Source organism: Choloepus didactylus, chromosome 5 (assembly GCF_015220235.1).
Source record: "Choloepus didactylus isolate mChoDid1 chromosome 5, mChoDid1.pri, whole genome shotgun sequence".
Taxonomy (NCBI): Eukaryota; Metazoa; Chordata; class Mammalia; order Pilosa; family Megalonychidae; genus Choloepus; species Choloepus didactylus.
In genome coordinates, this window is record NC_051311.1 from 39,753,026 (window position 1) to 39,769,624 (window position 16,599).

Sequence of the window (16,599 nt, forward strand, 5' to 3'; positions counted from 1 at the left end):
TATAATCCATAAGTAGTAATTTGGGATAGACTGTCAGTAGTTTCTTCTTCTATTGTACATACAACAGTATCCCCTCCCATTTCCCTCAGAACCTGAGTAATTATTAAATTGATACAAACTGATATTTTACACTGTCTTACAAAATCATAGCCATTGATACTGTTAAAGGCACTGTAGTATCTAGAATTATCAGGAATGATTATATTCTATTCAGTCTGGCCTAAGTATTTGTATATTTATTATTATATATTTTTTTAAAAATCTACCTATGATAGTATGACTTTCAAGTAATCATCTGTATATTGAATTATATATGAGAATATTCCATTTCTAAACCATTCTGAATGAACAACCACTTACCATAAAACTATATATGAATAGAAATATTAAGGACAATTACTTTACTATAGGTCTTCAAAAGGCAATGCATTATAATCAGCAAGCTTTCTGATACTTAGAAATGCAAACTAGATCATTTCTACCAGCATGCAAACATACTCTAAAATTTCCAATCTTAAATTTTTTTTAAGGAAAAACCTCCCTTGACCCCTACATTCTTTAGTTATCACCCTATTACCTTCTGCAGTAAAAATTCTCTAAGGAGTTGTCTGCATTTATCCACTACAATTCTGCTTCGCAGTCCACCATTTATTGAAAACTCCCCTTGTTAAAGCCACTTGTCCTCATCCTGATCCACCTTTTAGCAGTATTTGATACAGCTGAGTATTCTCCTACCTTGGCCTGTACATTACTTTCTCCTGTTTTATCATGGCTGACACGCCTTCAAAGGGAAATAGTTTATTTTACCTTTCTTCATCCTGATCTATTTCACTTAAACTGCTGTCATCATTCACTTGCGATAGAATGCCAGTTAGTGAATCTCTCTTCTCAAACATTGCTGCAATCACAGATTCCTTTGAGGTCCATTTTTCATTTTCATTTCTCTTTACTTCCTTCACATGCAAGGCATGATTTCTAATTTAAAAAATCCACACACACAAAAGAAGACAACAGTTTCTAATAATTCTACTGATAAAGAATAACAAAATGATTTTTGTAAATTTCCAATTCTTCAACATCTTTATTTACTCATTAATACATAAAACAGTAATGAAGTACTGACTATATACAAGGAAATGCACATTCCCTGCTTCAAACACAGGTAAATATACAATGATGATACAATGTGATGTGTAAAAGTTGATACTATGAAAATTATCTCTGAGTACAAGGAAGGCTTTACAGAAGTAAAATATAAGAGGAGCTCACCAGGCACAGAAGTGAGAGAAGCCATTCTAGTTAGAGATTACAAAGTGAGCTGAAACGATTAGGCACATGGGGTCTATGGTGTTTCCTAGGAACTTGAAAGGAAAAGTAGAAAACATGTGGAAGCAAATAGTGAGAGAAGAGTCAGAAAGGAATTTTTAACCTTGAAAGTTCCAGTAAGAGGTAGGAGCTTACTCTGAAAAGGACTCTTACACATGGAAGTAATAGGTAAGATTTGTGCTAATTTGGGGGTTTGTTTTTAAATATAACATAATGCTTACTTAAAAAGAAGTTTATCAAATAGCATGAGGCACATATAACATGAAAAAAGAAATCAGGGAAATATCTTGAATGGGGGGGGGGCTTATTTTTAAAATAGCCATATGCCATTACATGTAGTTCAAAATAACAAAAAAATCTGATTTTGTTGGAAAATAAAATAATTTGTTAACCTTACTTCATATTTAGCCTAGGCTAATCCTAATATAAAAAGCTCAATTTACCAAAGGAAATTGTAATTACTTTTTTTATATGTAAAGGCATAGAAAAGAATATTATTGGTGATCCAAGATGGTGGATTAGCAGACACAGAGCAAGCTATCCTCCAAGAAAAACATGAGATACAGGATAGAAAGCACTCCAGAACAGCAGTTCCAGGATTCCACCAGCTGGGCAGGGACTTCTACACCCATAGGGAGTGTATACTTAGAGAAACTGAAAGACTGCCTTCAAGACAGGTGGGTGTTCGGCTCGGAACACTGCCAGGGAATGGGCAGCTGGAGCTGGCGGACAGTGCAGTGGGAAGTAGCCTTCCACACCTGGGCACCCTCCTCACGACCTGGTGTAACAAACCTTCACAGACCCGCAGTCAAGAGTCCCCGTGCTAGAGACTGGAGGTTGGAGAAGGCAGACAAACATGGAAAGGGCAGCTTTCCACACACTGTGTAGCCACCTTTGCATCTGGCGGAGAGCTTCCTTGAGGGATTCAGAATTCAGCAGAGCTGTGACAGCGTCTACCCTGCTTCCACAGAAGCCCACAGGGTGTACATCACAGGGGCAGGAAGGTGGCATGGAAGAGCCAGGAGACCTCTCCCATCCCAGCGATTTGCAGGCCCAGGGCAGAGAAGGTGTGTGGGGCTTTTGAGCTGAAAGGTGAGACACATAGCTCTGCAGCCCCAGAGTACTCCACCTGCAGCCCCAGGAACGGCCGGGACCACTGTGTCCTGGAGAAAACTCCCTTCAAATTGCACAGGGCACGCCCCCAACCACAGGGCTGGCAGACCCCACTGCACATGGAAAATTGGTGCACTCATTGGACCTTCACATGGTTTGGACCCCCACTCAGTGGAGAGATGAAGTTGGAGAGAAATGACCTGAGTTTGTTGGCTCAGGAGCGCCAACTGCTGGTAGGTCAGGAGAAGTGCACTCTACCATAAGATCATAGGAAGACCATATGTCTCCTTCATAAGACACAAGGAAGGACACTGTATTTTAACAAAAGGGACAATTCACCAAGAAGAAATAACAATCATGAATGTTTATACACCTAATCAGGGTGCTCAAGGGTACATGAGACAATCATTGGCAAAACTGAAGGAAGCAACAGATGTTTCCACAATAACTGTTGGAGACTTCAATACACCACTCTCTTCTACAGATAGATCAATCAGACTGAGGACAATAAGGAAACTGAGATCCTAAACATTGTGATAGACAAATTCAACTTGATAGACTAGACAGCATTATATCCCAAATTACCACGATATACCTTCTTCTCTAGTGCTCATGAAACTTGCTCCAAGATAGATCATATGGTGGGGCATAAAACAAGCCTCAATAAATTTTAAGACTGCAATTATTCAAAGCACATACTCTGACCACAAAGGAATGCAACTAGGAGTCAAAAACCATCACAGACATAGAAACATTCACAAATATCTGAAGATGAAACAACACACTCCTGAACAATCAGTGGGTCAAAGAAGAAATTGCAAGAGAAATTGCTAAATATCTAGAGATGAATGAAAATGAGAACACAGCATATCAAAACTTATGGGATGCAGTGAAGACAGTCCTGAGGAGAAAATTTATAGCTCTAAATGCATACATTAAAAAGGAAGAAAGAGCTAAAATCAAAGAACTAATGAAAGAATTGAAGAAGCTAGCAAGTGATCAGCAAACTAATGCTTCAACAATCTAAGTATAAAACTACCATATGATCCAGAAATCCCACTACTCAGTGTATATCCAAAATAATTGAAAGTAGGGGTTCAAACAGGTATTTGCCCACTAATGTTCAAAGCAGTATTATTCATAATTGCCAGAAAGATGGAAGCAACCCAACTGTCAATCGCCCTATGAATGGATAAAGAAAATGTGGTATATACATGCAATACCATATTATTCAGCCATAAAACAGAAATGAAGTTCTGACACATGCGAAAACATGGATGAACCCTGAAGATATCATAATGAGTAAATAAGCCAGGCACCCGTGACAAACATTGTTCAGTCTCACAGATTTCAAACAATTGCAATAAGCAAATTCAGATTCAGAAAATAGAATACAGATTACTGGGAAGGGGGAGGGTGGTGGCAGGGGATAGGGATTGGGAAGTTAAGATTTAAAATGTATAGGGTTTCAATTTGGAATGATGGAAATGTTTTGGTAATGGATGGTGGTAATGGTAGCATGACATTGTGAATATTATTGACAGCACTGACATGTATGTCTAAATGTGGTGAAAAAGGGAAATGTCAGGTTGTATATATGATAATAGAGTAAAATTGTTTAAAAAATCCATGGAACTGCACAACATTAACAAAGTTAAACCATGGATTACAGTTAATAATTCAATTATAAAAATGTGCTTTCATCAATTGTAATGGGTGTACCACACCAATGCGTGGTGTTAAAAGGGAGTGGTATAGGGAAATCCCGTATTTTATGCATGAGTGTTCCGTAGAATGACATCTTCTCTACTTAAAAAAAAAAACTGAATGAAGGGAAATTATTGAGTCAGCAACTACAGACAGTTCTTTCAAAGACATCTTAGCATGAGGGTAGATAGATCTGACTTCTTCTTTTCATTTACCTGCAGTTTTAAATTCTTACATAAAGTTTAAATAGTACTTTCTTAACAGTTTAACATTTTTTTCTTACTTGCGTACATGTGGTACTAAATGGCTCAAAATAAATGCCACACTGGGGCACTAAATAATATATTCATAAAATATTAGTGCTTAAAGGCACCCTTGAAAATTTCATAGATATATAATAATAAAACCCAGTTATCATTTGGCTTATATTTATAAGACCACAGAAAGACTAAAAGTTGCAATGGCAGTATTCCCTGACTGATGTAAATCATCTAATTATAGGATATTTTATACAAGTCAAATACACAAAACCATTAGTCATATTTAAATATTGACTCTAATAGGATTTTTACCCAATATACTGAATGTTATATGGAAGATGGAATGAGTTGCCATGTGCGATCCCTCAGCAATATTCAGATTAATTTGAGGGTTCAACCTGAGAGTGCCAATGCATGGGAAACAAAAACCAAAAATATAACTAACAATTTTGTTGTTTCAAGGTAGGACCAGTGTAGTGTGCTTCTTCCTTTTGAAACTAAGAAGATATTACAAATGTTCTAACAAATGTTTGCTCAAGACATGTGCAAAACCAAATACATAAATATAATTTAAATGTGGAAAAAGTCAATACACGGTAGTTCTACCTCATTTTTAAAACACTAACAGTTTCAAGGATGGTACATTATTTTATGGATACGACAATTAATTTCTGTATGATAAGTAGTTACACTATCTCCAGATTTTTGATAAGACAATGATATAATTATCCTTCATCTAAATGTATGTATATATGTAACATATTTATAAAAAATCCCCAAGGTAAATAAATGGATATTATAGATCCTTAACATATACAACACATATTCTATATTACTCTATAACATGAAATAGACTTAATGTGTGTGTGTGTGTGTTTCTGTTTGCAGAAGTATGTGTTTTTCTGTAGGATTCAGTCCCAGGAGTTAAGCTGTTGGATTAAAGGGATGACATTTGTGATACATACTGTTAAATTACCCTTCAACAAGAATTTACCAATTTAATCTATCAACAGGGTATGAGAATGTCTTTTTCCTCACATATTCCGACCTTGGTTATTTTTTAATATAATATTTCTCAATATGATTGCAAACATGGTATCTCATTTGTGTTACTTTGAGTTTTTCTGATTACCAAAGTTGAATATCCCTTGTAAAACTATAAAAGTTATTAGTCTTGATTATTACCCAAATTAGAATTACTTTTATAACAAAAAAAATACCAACTGTTAAAAATTTAGGTTTAACTATTAGAATCATTATCCTTAAGAGGAAATTGCTATCAGGTTTTTCATTCTTTCTTTGTTGAATGAATCCATCATCATCATCATTAGGAGCAGCAGCATACAAGTTTTCTGATACTTCCATTTCACTTCTTTTGTGCTTCTTCCTTTCTCCTTCAACTTTAACAAAAATGTGATACTTAGGATAACTGTCATTACTTCATACAATAAAAAGAACTATTTTGCTTTCAAATAACTTATCATTTGGCTCAAGTTCATTGTCATGAGGTTAATCAATAAAATTTTGTTGCCTACTTTAATTTTATTCATTACATGTCATTGAAGATTTGTAAACTCTTCTTCATTTCTGTTTAATGAAAGAAGCAGAATTTCCCAAAATTCCAAAAAGGCTTCTCTTAATTCTGTGCTCGTTTACATGCACCTGTCACTAACATTTTTATCCCTGTGTGACTAACAGAGACAGAAAAATAAAAAGACAAAAGCACAAAATCTGTCCTTTTCTGCCTTTATCACCTGGACTTTGCATTGAACAGCCAGATTAGAGGAAATGACACTGCAGGCTTCAGCAAGAGAAAGGGAGCTTTCCCCTTTTCACACCAAGCTGTTCTTTCTCCTACTGTCTTTTACAATTCTCTTTATTTGGATCCTGGAGCTCTCAAAAAAGTGAGGTTGCTCACTGAAATATGTGAAGCAAAGTTTTCCACAGAACAAGCAGCAGACCAAAGCTGCTGAACTGTTAAATGTGGGATTCTAGACAATGAGCAATATTCCAAGTTTTAAATTTGGTAACCACAAAGGTTTATGGGTGAAGGGTATAGAAATATTTATCAACTTCATTATCCATTGATAATAGGACTAAAACTCAGAAATGTTAAATGATTCACCCAAAGTTCCTAAAGCATCATTACCTAGTATTTTATGTCACCAAAAACAGATGATACAATACTATAATGCTGAATCATGTAATTTCATCACATAAATTACCAATAAATTCTCCTTAATCAGATAAAAGTCTGACTTTGGCAGTAATTTAATGTCCCCTAAAGAGGGACTCAACTTCTTTTCCTTTTAAAGGAGAATACATCTACATTTTTGTCTAGGTTTAATACTCAATGTACCTCAGAACTCAGCTTTCTAATTTTTAGTACTAAATTTTTTGCTGAGAGTTTATGCTACATTTATGATAAAATAATACATCAAAAACTCTACCAGACTTTATTAAACAACTTAATGTAAAGATTTGACTCAGAAACATTTGAAAGTAGTGATAAAAAATATGTGGAAGCATATATATTTGTTATGAAAAATATCTCAAAGTGGTCATGTTGGAATTAAAAATTTCAAGGGATGGAGTAAAGCAAATAAAGCTGCACAAACAAGGGCACAATAAATAGATTCCTTTAGCTGGAATATTTGTTACAACTATCAAGGTTAGATATATTTTTACATCCCTTCTCAGGACTACTGCTTCCTTCTTTTATTGTCTAAGGAGATAAAACTTAAAGCCAATAGAAGAAAAACAACTTAGAGCTTATAATGGTCTTTTTAGTTCAATGCTTATCATGGTTCAGAATGTCACATAGTATCTTGCAAAATTAGTTTCACAGCTCATGGGCCACTTGGAAGTCTTGGGTTGCCTAAGGACACAAATTATAAGAATCTTTTCCTAAGCTACTCTTCTCTAGACTGCAGAAATCATCTCTTTCTAAACAATTACATATTTGGTTAACTCCATTTTATACACGAGCTTTTCATAAGCAGAAAATCAAAATGGCTCAAACAAGTGACACGGAGAAACAACAAAGAGTAGCAGCAAGGGAACTTATACCTCTTTTTGAAGTTGAACTTTCTCTTTCTCCAAAGCCGGGAACTCTACCTGCAAAATGATTATCTCATTCTTCAACCTTTGCATATCTTGCTGTAATTCATTTAGATATCCTTTTGATGTTCTGTCCCTATATGGTGGAAAAGAACACACATTTTCTAATTCAGGTTCCATGGCTTTACAGTTATCAGCACTGCAACTATCAGGTAATGGGTTCTGGAACAAATCTTGCATTGGTTTTGTTCTCTCATTAAGTGTTTGTAACAGCAAAAATACTGTGCTTTTTTGTTTGAATCATATGTTTCATTTTACTAGAGCGGGTAAGCCACAAATCAAGAAGGCTTTGGGGATCACCAAAGTGATGTGTATGTCCAATGTCTAATTTCTAGTTCATGGTATTTTGGTTTGTATTTTTTGTCTTTCACATATCCAACTCTTACATTTCAACTGTAGCTGCATCTGGGTTCCTTATAATTTTAGTTTCTGCATCATTATAAGAACTCTCCTTATTTTTGTGAAAAATATGTTCAATGTCAGATTTATAATCATTTTCATAGTCTAATTTATTATCATTCAAATGAAGTTCAGAAGATGACTGGCAAGTATATTCCTGGGACCCAGAGTATAAATGAGATTGAAAGACATTTTCAAGACTGGGTTCCCGTTGTTCAGGAAATGCCTGGAGCAGAGACAGCAGAGACAGGCACTCCAAATGTTATTTTTCCTCATCATCAAGTATATTATTTGTCAAATTAGAGGATAATTCCTTTAAGTTTGCTCCCTTAGAGTTGTCATGCAGTGGCTCTTGGAGTAAACTATGTACTACAGTTAGTAGTATTTTAACATTCTTTCATCAACACTTACAAGTGTACTATACCAAAACTAAGAATCAATAATGGAGGCTGGGTGGTTAGGGGTATGGGAGGATTTGAGTTTCCTTTTTTGGTTTTTATTTCTTTTCTGGAATAATGAAAATGTTCTAAAAAGTGAAAAGGAATTAATTGTGGTGATGGATGCACAGCTGTATGATGGTACCATGGGCAATTGATTGTACACTTTGGTTCTGTGGATAGTTGTATGGTATGTGAACAATCTCAATAAAAAAAAAAAAGCAGTAATTTATTTAATTCTGATTCTACTTCTCCCAAACTATGAAATACTCAATGAAGACTCACTCGTAGTCCCCATAACAAAATGTGCCAGCCAGGATACTGGCAAAGCCTGAGGATACTTTTCATCAACAAACTCCTCGGTGCTGAACTGAAACACACAACTGATATAACCTTTGTTACCTGAAGTGGAACAAACCTCATAACGTAAAACAAGGTATAAAGGTACACTGCCCCTTCTCCATGGTCTGTTCGTGCTTTAAAGACTAATCTGTGTCAAGAATGTAGTCTTGGTTCTTTAGCACCTTCTTAAGGTGAAAGCACTGCTCCCCTTCCCTCACTTTACTCTAAGACAGCACAGGGAATCCTTGAAATGTTTGAAAACAAAATGGACAAAAGCCAAAGCACAAATTATTATGTTGTTAGTGGGGCTATTATCTCCAGAGAGATTAAAACATTAAACATTACAAAATCCAATTTTTTTTTGTATACAGGTCCTGCCTCATTCAGGCCCACATAAACTAGCAAGACCATAAAAACCTGACCAGGTACTCACATACCCCAGGAGAGAGACTGCCATAAAACAGGCTCCTGGTAGTTGTAACTCTCTCTCCCTAAGTGTTGACCAGGGATCTTCCTTCCTATGGGCTCTCACTCCTGGATCCCTCCTTCTGCAGGGCTCAGGAGCAGTCCCAATATTTAAATCTTTGGTCTATGAAGACAGATTTCTGTAACAAGGACGGGCTCAAATGGCCAAGGGTAGATGCTCTCTATTTCCCTGCTGCTGGGAAACACAGTAAATGGAGTCTCAGTTACCGACCTCGAACACAGGCACATTACCAACTACCCAACTGAAGCTCAGACTAATCTGACAACCACCTGCACCCCACCCTTCCCCTACATGTACAAGGGAAGCACATCAGTGAATATGGCAAAGCAGTAATGGTTAAGAGACAACCATGCTGGGCCACTGACCTGGATAGTCCAGCAACCTCCAGTCCCTTGTATGCCAGGGGGTCTGAGCCACCCTCTGTAAATTGGGGTGGAGGTAGATGATACCACATTCCTATCTGCTGTGAAGAGACTTTTCCCAGAGGCTCAAGTTATTTTAACATTTTTCAATAGAACTAATCTTGAAGATTTTTAGTTCCTCCTATTAAAAAGACTAATTTAAAAAAAGCAGCAACCTGTTCAGTACTCCCTTGAACCCCCTACACCTTTCTAGAAAACTTCCAACATCCTATCTATGTCCTTCATCCTCGTAATTTATCTTTTATCAAATGTATCATAAACCCCAATATTCTGATATCTCTTTTCTAACACCCTTATTCCTATCCAACCCAGTGTTGTTCCTCTTCAGACTTGCCTCCCCTGCTAACTCCATGCTTATCCTCTTCCACTGTGGTAATGAAACCCACTCCCCACCTTTCTATTATTAACACACTCACTGTGCTGGTTTGAATCATTTATGTACCCCATAAAAAGACTATGTTCTTTTAATCCACTCTTGTGGGTGCAGACCTATTGTAGGTGGCATCTATTCATTAGGTTGTTTCCATGAAGAGGTGACCACCCAATTGTTGGTGGGACCTTTTGTTTAGATTATTTCCATGGAGATATGACCCCACCCATTCAAGGTGGGTCTTTGTTTACAGGAGTCCTCTGAGAGGATAAAAGGCAGAGACATATTGAAGAGAGCTCAGGGAACCAACACAGACCCAGACATTGAAGATGCTAAGCTAAGAGATGAAACCCAGAATTTGTCCCAGGGAAGCTACGTGAGAAATGACCGATGCTTAAGGAGAAACACACTGGAATCAGAAGCTGAAAACAATGCAACCCAGGAGTAAAGGATCAGAAGATGCCAGCCACGTGCCTTCCCAGCTGACGGTGATGTTCTGGACACCATCGGCCTTTTCCTTAGAGAAAGTACCTCTTCATGCCCTAATTTGTACATCCTCATGGCCTTAGAACAGTAAATTTGTAAACTAATAAACCCCCACTGTAAAAGCCAATCCATTTCCGGTATATTGTGTTTCCAGCAGCTTTAGCAAACAGAAACACTCACGTACAGGATGCTAAAGAAGAAAGAGCACTGGGCTCAAACTTAAGAAACCTGAGTTCAAATCTCATTTCTGCCACTTACTGTACGTAGGATTCAGATAAGCCACTTTAATTGCTGTGTTTCACATTCTCAATCTGAATAACCTCTTGGTAATAACTACAAATGGAAGTTGAAATACTTGAGGATGTTAGGATTAATTAATCACTATCATTCCTTAATACCCTGAAATTCTACATTCTTATGATTTTGTCTACAGAAAAATGGGACTACTTAGCTGGCAGAAAAGGAAAACTGTAATAGAACAAAAGAAGCACCAAGAAAAGCAGAGAAGAAAGTCAAAAAATCAAGAAAATGATTACTTTTAAATTCATGAAAGAAACAGACTCCAGGAAAAGAATAAATGTCACAGAACTAGGCCAGGGTACTAGCCTGAAGACAAAACCAGACTGGGAAGTCAGTAAGACCTTAGGTAGAGAATGAATATTATTAACACAAAATAGTCTATATGTAGTTATTCTCCATCACACAGTAAAGCAACTAATCTCTAGAGGAGCAGATACCAGTTTACCTATGAAGACTGCTCCAGAATGTCTTGCTTATATAAAACCCAAGGTTCTGTGACCATAGCTAACTCAGACCTGCCCTAAAACCATCATGATCAAAACAATGTACTGGTTACCACTCCAAATGTCAAATATACTAGGACAAACTCTAGAAATAATTGAGTTTCTTAGGAAATCTCTAAATCAGAATTAATGCATAACTATGTATGACTTTTGGAGCCGATCTTATCTGGAACCTGTGTCATGATCCCATGTTGCACAAGTACCAATCTATGCTGAGACGCCAGAGAATGGACTGGGGGTCAGGGAGGCTGACAGTAAATGATGGTTCAGCTACTTGGTAACTATGGGATTTTGAGACAATTCACCAACCCCTCTGGACCACAGTCATTCAATCAGTAAAATAAGATAACAGCACAGCTACCTGGCAGAGCTGTTGTGATGACTTTTTGAGATAACAAATGTTAAGCACATAATATGTTGTCTATCCCAGAATAAAATACTCAACAAATGCTAGTTTCTTTTCTCTGCATCCCCTCGGTTAATAGACCATTGAAAAATCTGTAAAATCGTACCTTCTTCAAGAGTCTTCTTCAGAACTTTCTTCCACAACTAAAGGAAAATTACATTTTAAATCAACAATAGAAATATAGTGAATATTAAAAGTATGAGACTCTGTTACAAAGCAGTCCTTCGAGATCACACCTGAAGACTATACTAGAGTGAATATTAATTATACTATTGGTAGGCAATTTGATGCATTAAGAACTACTACTTCCCCTCCTCTGTATTTATCAAACATAACTTATCAACATCTCAGACCTACAAGTAAATTGTTTACAATTACCATAATCCTAACCTAACCCTATCAGAAAATGGTATCATTAGCAGAACAGTGGGTCTTTTTCTAATAACAATCCCCATGACCGTGAAGGCAGCTGTAGAACATAAGCCATGTTGGAGAGCACAGGCTGTTTGCAGACTCATCCCCCACAGGAAGAGGCTCAGTGAGGAGCCTATTGATGCAACACCCATAGCAGTCATGCCCTGGCCTTATTTCCAATTGCCAGATAAGAACACAAGACTCTGTGATTCCATTTGTTAAAATATAGCCTCTTGAGACTGCCTCCTTGCATTGTTAGAACGTCTATCTGGACATACCTCATAGAGAAGGATGGTCCAAACACTTAGTGCTGTGTAGAATTGATCACAGCATTTTTCTCACCCTCCCCATTATGTGGCAAATGTCCACAGAAATCATACTTTTTCCACTTGTAAGGCATATGTCATCAGATCCTATGCTAATAGACCAAAAAAAAAAAAAAAGGAAAACAAAGGAGAGGACAAAGAACATCTTAAATGACTACATTTCATTATTTTGGAACGTTAATTTTTTACACTTTTCGAAAAGGTAGCCACAGAACCTGCTATTACCGTGTAATATAATCATCATTAGCAAGACTTAGTTACTTTGAAAATTAAAGATAATAAAAGGCCAAGGTAACAGAATATGGGTCCTATCACCAAAACTGAAGTATATGAAAATACATAAAGCAAGTAATTCTAATCGCATACTTAGGCAGAAAAAAACGATAAAAATGACTGAATAGGTCATCATGTTTTATAAATATAAACGGATTCAGCATAATATAAACCAAGATTGGAATAGCCATATAATTAAAATAAAAGATAATTTTTATTTTAATTTTAAATAAGAGATTAATATGCTTATTTTATCTCAAAATTGTACTGAAACATCACATAAAAAGGACAGATTATAATAACCTAATATTGCCACATTAATATACGTACAAATACCTGTGTGTTGATTTACAAAAAAGTTAGGCAACCTAGGTAGATGCTTTGTGAGTTATTTTTCCATATTTTGGCATCAGAGGCACCAATCACATCAATGAGAGATCTTACAATGACTCTCAAATTGTTCTGAAAAGGTTATCAACAAACAACTTTTAAGTCAAATGCAACTTACTTTTCAGTAATCTTACTCGATATGATTAACACTTCCTCATTGAAAAACATTTATTTTTTTAATTTTGCAACATCATTTCCTCTGATTCTCTCCTACTTCTCTTTGGCCAGTCCTTAATTGCTTTCACTAACTCCTTTTCCTTGGTTCACCCCTTAAATGTCAACATTCCCCAGGGTTCTGTCACTGTTCTTCTCGTTCTCCATGTTCCCCATCACAGACGACCTCAATTCAGGCCTATGACTCTGCCTAATAATTACAATCAGATTATTCCAAATCTGTATCTCCAACCTTAGGGCTCTGCCTCCAGATATAAACTTCTATGATACAATTACCTACTGAAAATCTCTACCTAGATATTCCATCAACACTTCTAGGAAAAAGAACACTTCTAGATATTCTCAACACATCTAGAAAAAAGCTTGTCTTCACTGCAATCCTGCTGTTCCTGTTCAGCCAACTAATTCCTACTTGTCTTTCATGTCCAATTTAAATGCTCATGCACAAACTGGAAACCTATAAACCATCTTAGATTTCTCTCTCCCCCATAACTTTTTCTATTCAATAAGCACTACATCATGTTGACTGCACCTTGTTTCTCTGTCTCTGCTTTGTATTTCCACTGCCACTGCCATAGTTAAACATGGATCCTTAACTGATGACTTGCAAAGGAAAAAAAATACCAACCACTACTGTTATTTTCTAAATGAAAATATTTTTAAGCAAAACAATGAAAAAGACATAATGCCAAGAAAAAGACCAGTATTTTACATTAAAAAAATTTATCTTCCTAACCTACCAATTTCACAAGAATGGATGATGAATTCAAAATGGACTGTTATAGGTCCAAGGACTGGGGATGAGGAAGCTATGCCTTGGAGACTGCAAAGCCTCCTTTGTCTCTCAGGTCCTTGAACTGGTTTCCTTCAATCTATCCTTTATATAGGGGTCAGCAAACAAGTGCCACAGGCCATATCCAGCCTGCCGTGTGATTTTGTAAATAAAATTTTATTGGAACACAGCCATGCCCATTCATTTGCATATCATCTGTGATTGACTATGCATGACAACAGCAGAATTAAGTGGATGTGGCAAGCACTGTAAAACCCACAAGCCTAAAGCATTTACTATCTGCCCTTTACAGGAAAAGCTTGCTGATCCCTACTTTATACCATAAACAGAGTGCTATGGTACAGAAAACTAATTTTGTTAGTCCCCAGCTCAAAATGCTCTAATGAAACCTTCCTGCAGCAAACACTGTTGGCTCCCTACCCAATATCACTTCCTTACTCTTCTTTCTTGCTAGAGACCTACAATTCTGTTTTGCATACTTATTACCCCAAGTGCCCAAAGAAGGTGACCCCTCTCCAGCTCCACAAAGTAATCTCAGTAATTACATTTCCTTTACCACTGACAGGCTTAAGGATGGGCTTGTGATGTAAGCCAGCCAAGAAAATGTTAGGAAAAGCCCACCACAAATCATGGGTTTTCTCCCTATTGAAAAGAAATGGAAAGAAAAGCAGCCTTTGATATTGCTAAGTGAGAACATGAATGCTTGGACCTGTTGCTAATTAGCCAACATGAAAGGAGACAAAAACAAAACACCTACAACACCACAGCAGAAAGGGGGAAAACCCCTGGTACTTGATGACATCACTGAGCCAGAAAGACACCCCTGGTTAGTTAGGTCATCTGTTATTTGGAGCAAAAGCATTCTGGCTGGCCAACTTCCTATGGTCTACAGGATAAGTCTACTCCATTCTATGGTATTAAAGTCTTCTATAAGCTTGCCGTAGTTATGTATAAACTCATTCCCAACCATTCCCACATCACACTTTATGCACCAGCAAAACTGAACTGTTCATAAATCCTACAAAGTTCTCTTGTGCACCTCAGCCTTTGTATATTCGATGTTCCTTCTGCCAAACATGTTATCTAGTTAGCTGTTTTCTTCTGCCAAACCACATACTCCAAACTCTTACCAGGCAAACTGCTACTCACTCTGCTTGCTTATCTTAAATCCTATGCACTTTTTTCAATTCTAACTCCTCACCATAGAATTAAGTGTCTGGCACATATCAAACATCAAACATATTTTTATAAACGATAATGATAATTGAATGCTTCTGAAGGGCTTCTAGCACATAGTAAGCACTGAATAAAGTACAGAAAATAGTAAAAATAACAAGCACTGGAGGGCAGGGCCTGTGTTTTTAAAATGTTTGTATTCTGCAACATTGGAATAATGCTTAGTACCTAAAAGATACTTGATAATTATTTAAGTGGACAAGGGAATAAATGCATAAAAGTGTTTTTTTTTAATTCTGTTGAAAAACCACATTTTTATTCTATTATAAGCACCTTGAAGATCAAAGCTGTATATGTCATCTTTGTGTCTACTGCAACTTGCAAAACCCAACTTACAGAAGTTCTTTCACAACAGTCCACTAAATAAAAGGGGTCTTCATGCAGTTTAGGTTGTACACTACACTAGGTGCCACATCAGGCACAATTTTCACATAGTGTTCTGTTACTGAAAAATGCTTTTGTCATTTTACTATAATTTGTCAAATGCACAGTTGGCCTACTTGATATTATTCTGCTAATCTTTTGGCTAAAGGCCATAAAGCAACTTGTTCTAACAAATTTACAAAATTACTAAATCATGACAATTATTCAAAAGTCTTTAGGAGAAAGTGTCTTGTTCTAAGGAGGTCAATATATCTCACTGTGTTTTAATTTATATGAACAATGAAGCCAATAATAGTGAGGTCTTGTTGCTATGACAAAATGTGAAATAAGCTGTGTCTCAAAAAGGACTTGCTCTTCTGACTTCGGCACTATCAGTAGGTATCTTTAAAAAAAAAATGTACTGGTGTTAGCACACATAATTTTTCAGTTCTTACTGATTGGTCATCTGTTTATGTTACCAGAAAGGTAGTCCTGAGTACCTATTTTGAAGACAGTTATTTTTTTAGTGACACAAATCACTATGCAATAACTAATATTCATTTACTAAATGTAATCCATTTGTTGTAAAAATATAATAAAATACCCATTTTTATTCTGTATCCAATCTGTTGTGATGTGATTATAGAGGAAACATATAACATATTCTAACTTAAAATTCTTTTTTCTTATTTACACAAAGATATATGGGATTTCAGGGGCCATGATTAAATAAGCAAATTTCTTTTCAGACAATATACTGTTTCAAAATCTAAACTGCCTACAATTAACTTCGTAAAAAATTCTGAATTCTAGACTATTAAGCAAGAAAAAACATACGAATTTACACATTGATTTTTTAAATTGCTCTTTCATTACATCAAAACTTTCATGCTCTGATTGTCTTTATCTAAGGTAGAACCATGAAGAGTAATTCCACTGTTAGAAGTCTTAC

The 16,599-nt window shown here is 36.3% G+C and overlaps 1 pseudogene; it reads right to left on the reverse strand.

The window, feature by feature from the left end:
- Positions 1-16,599, reverse strand: part of LOC119535244 — a 74,455-nt pseudogene that overhangs the window by 46,411 nt on the left and 11,445 nt on the right.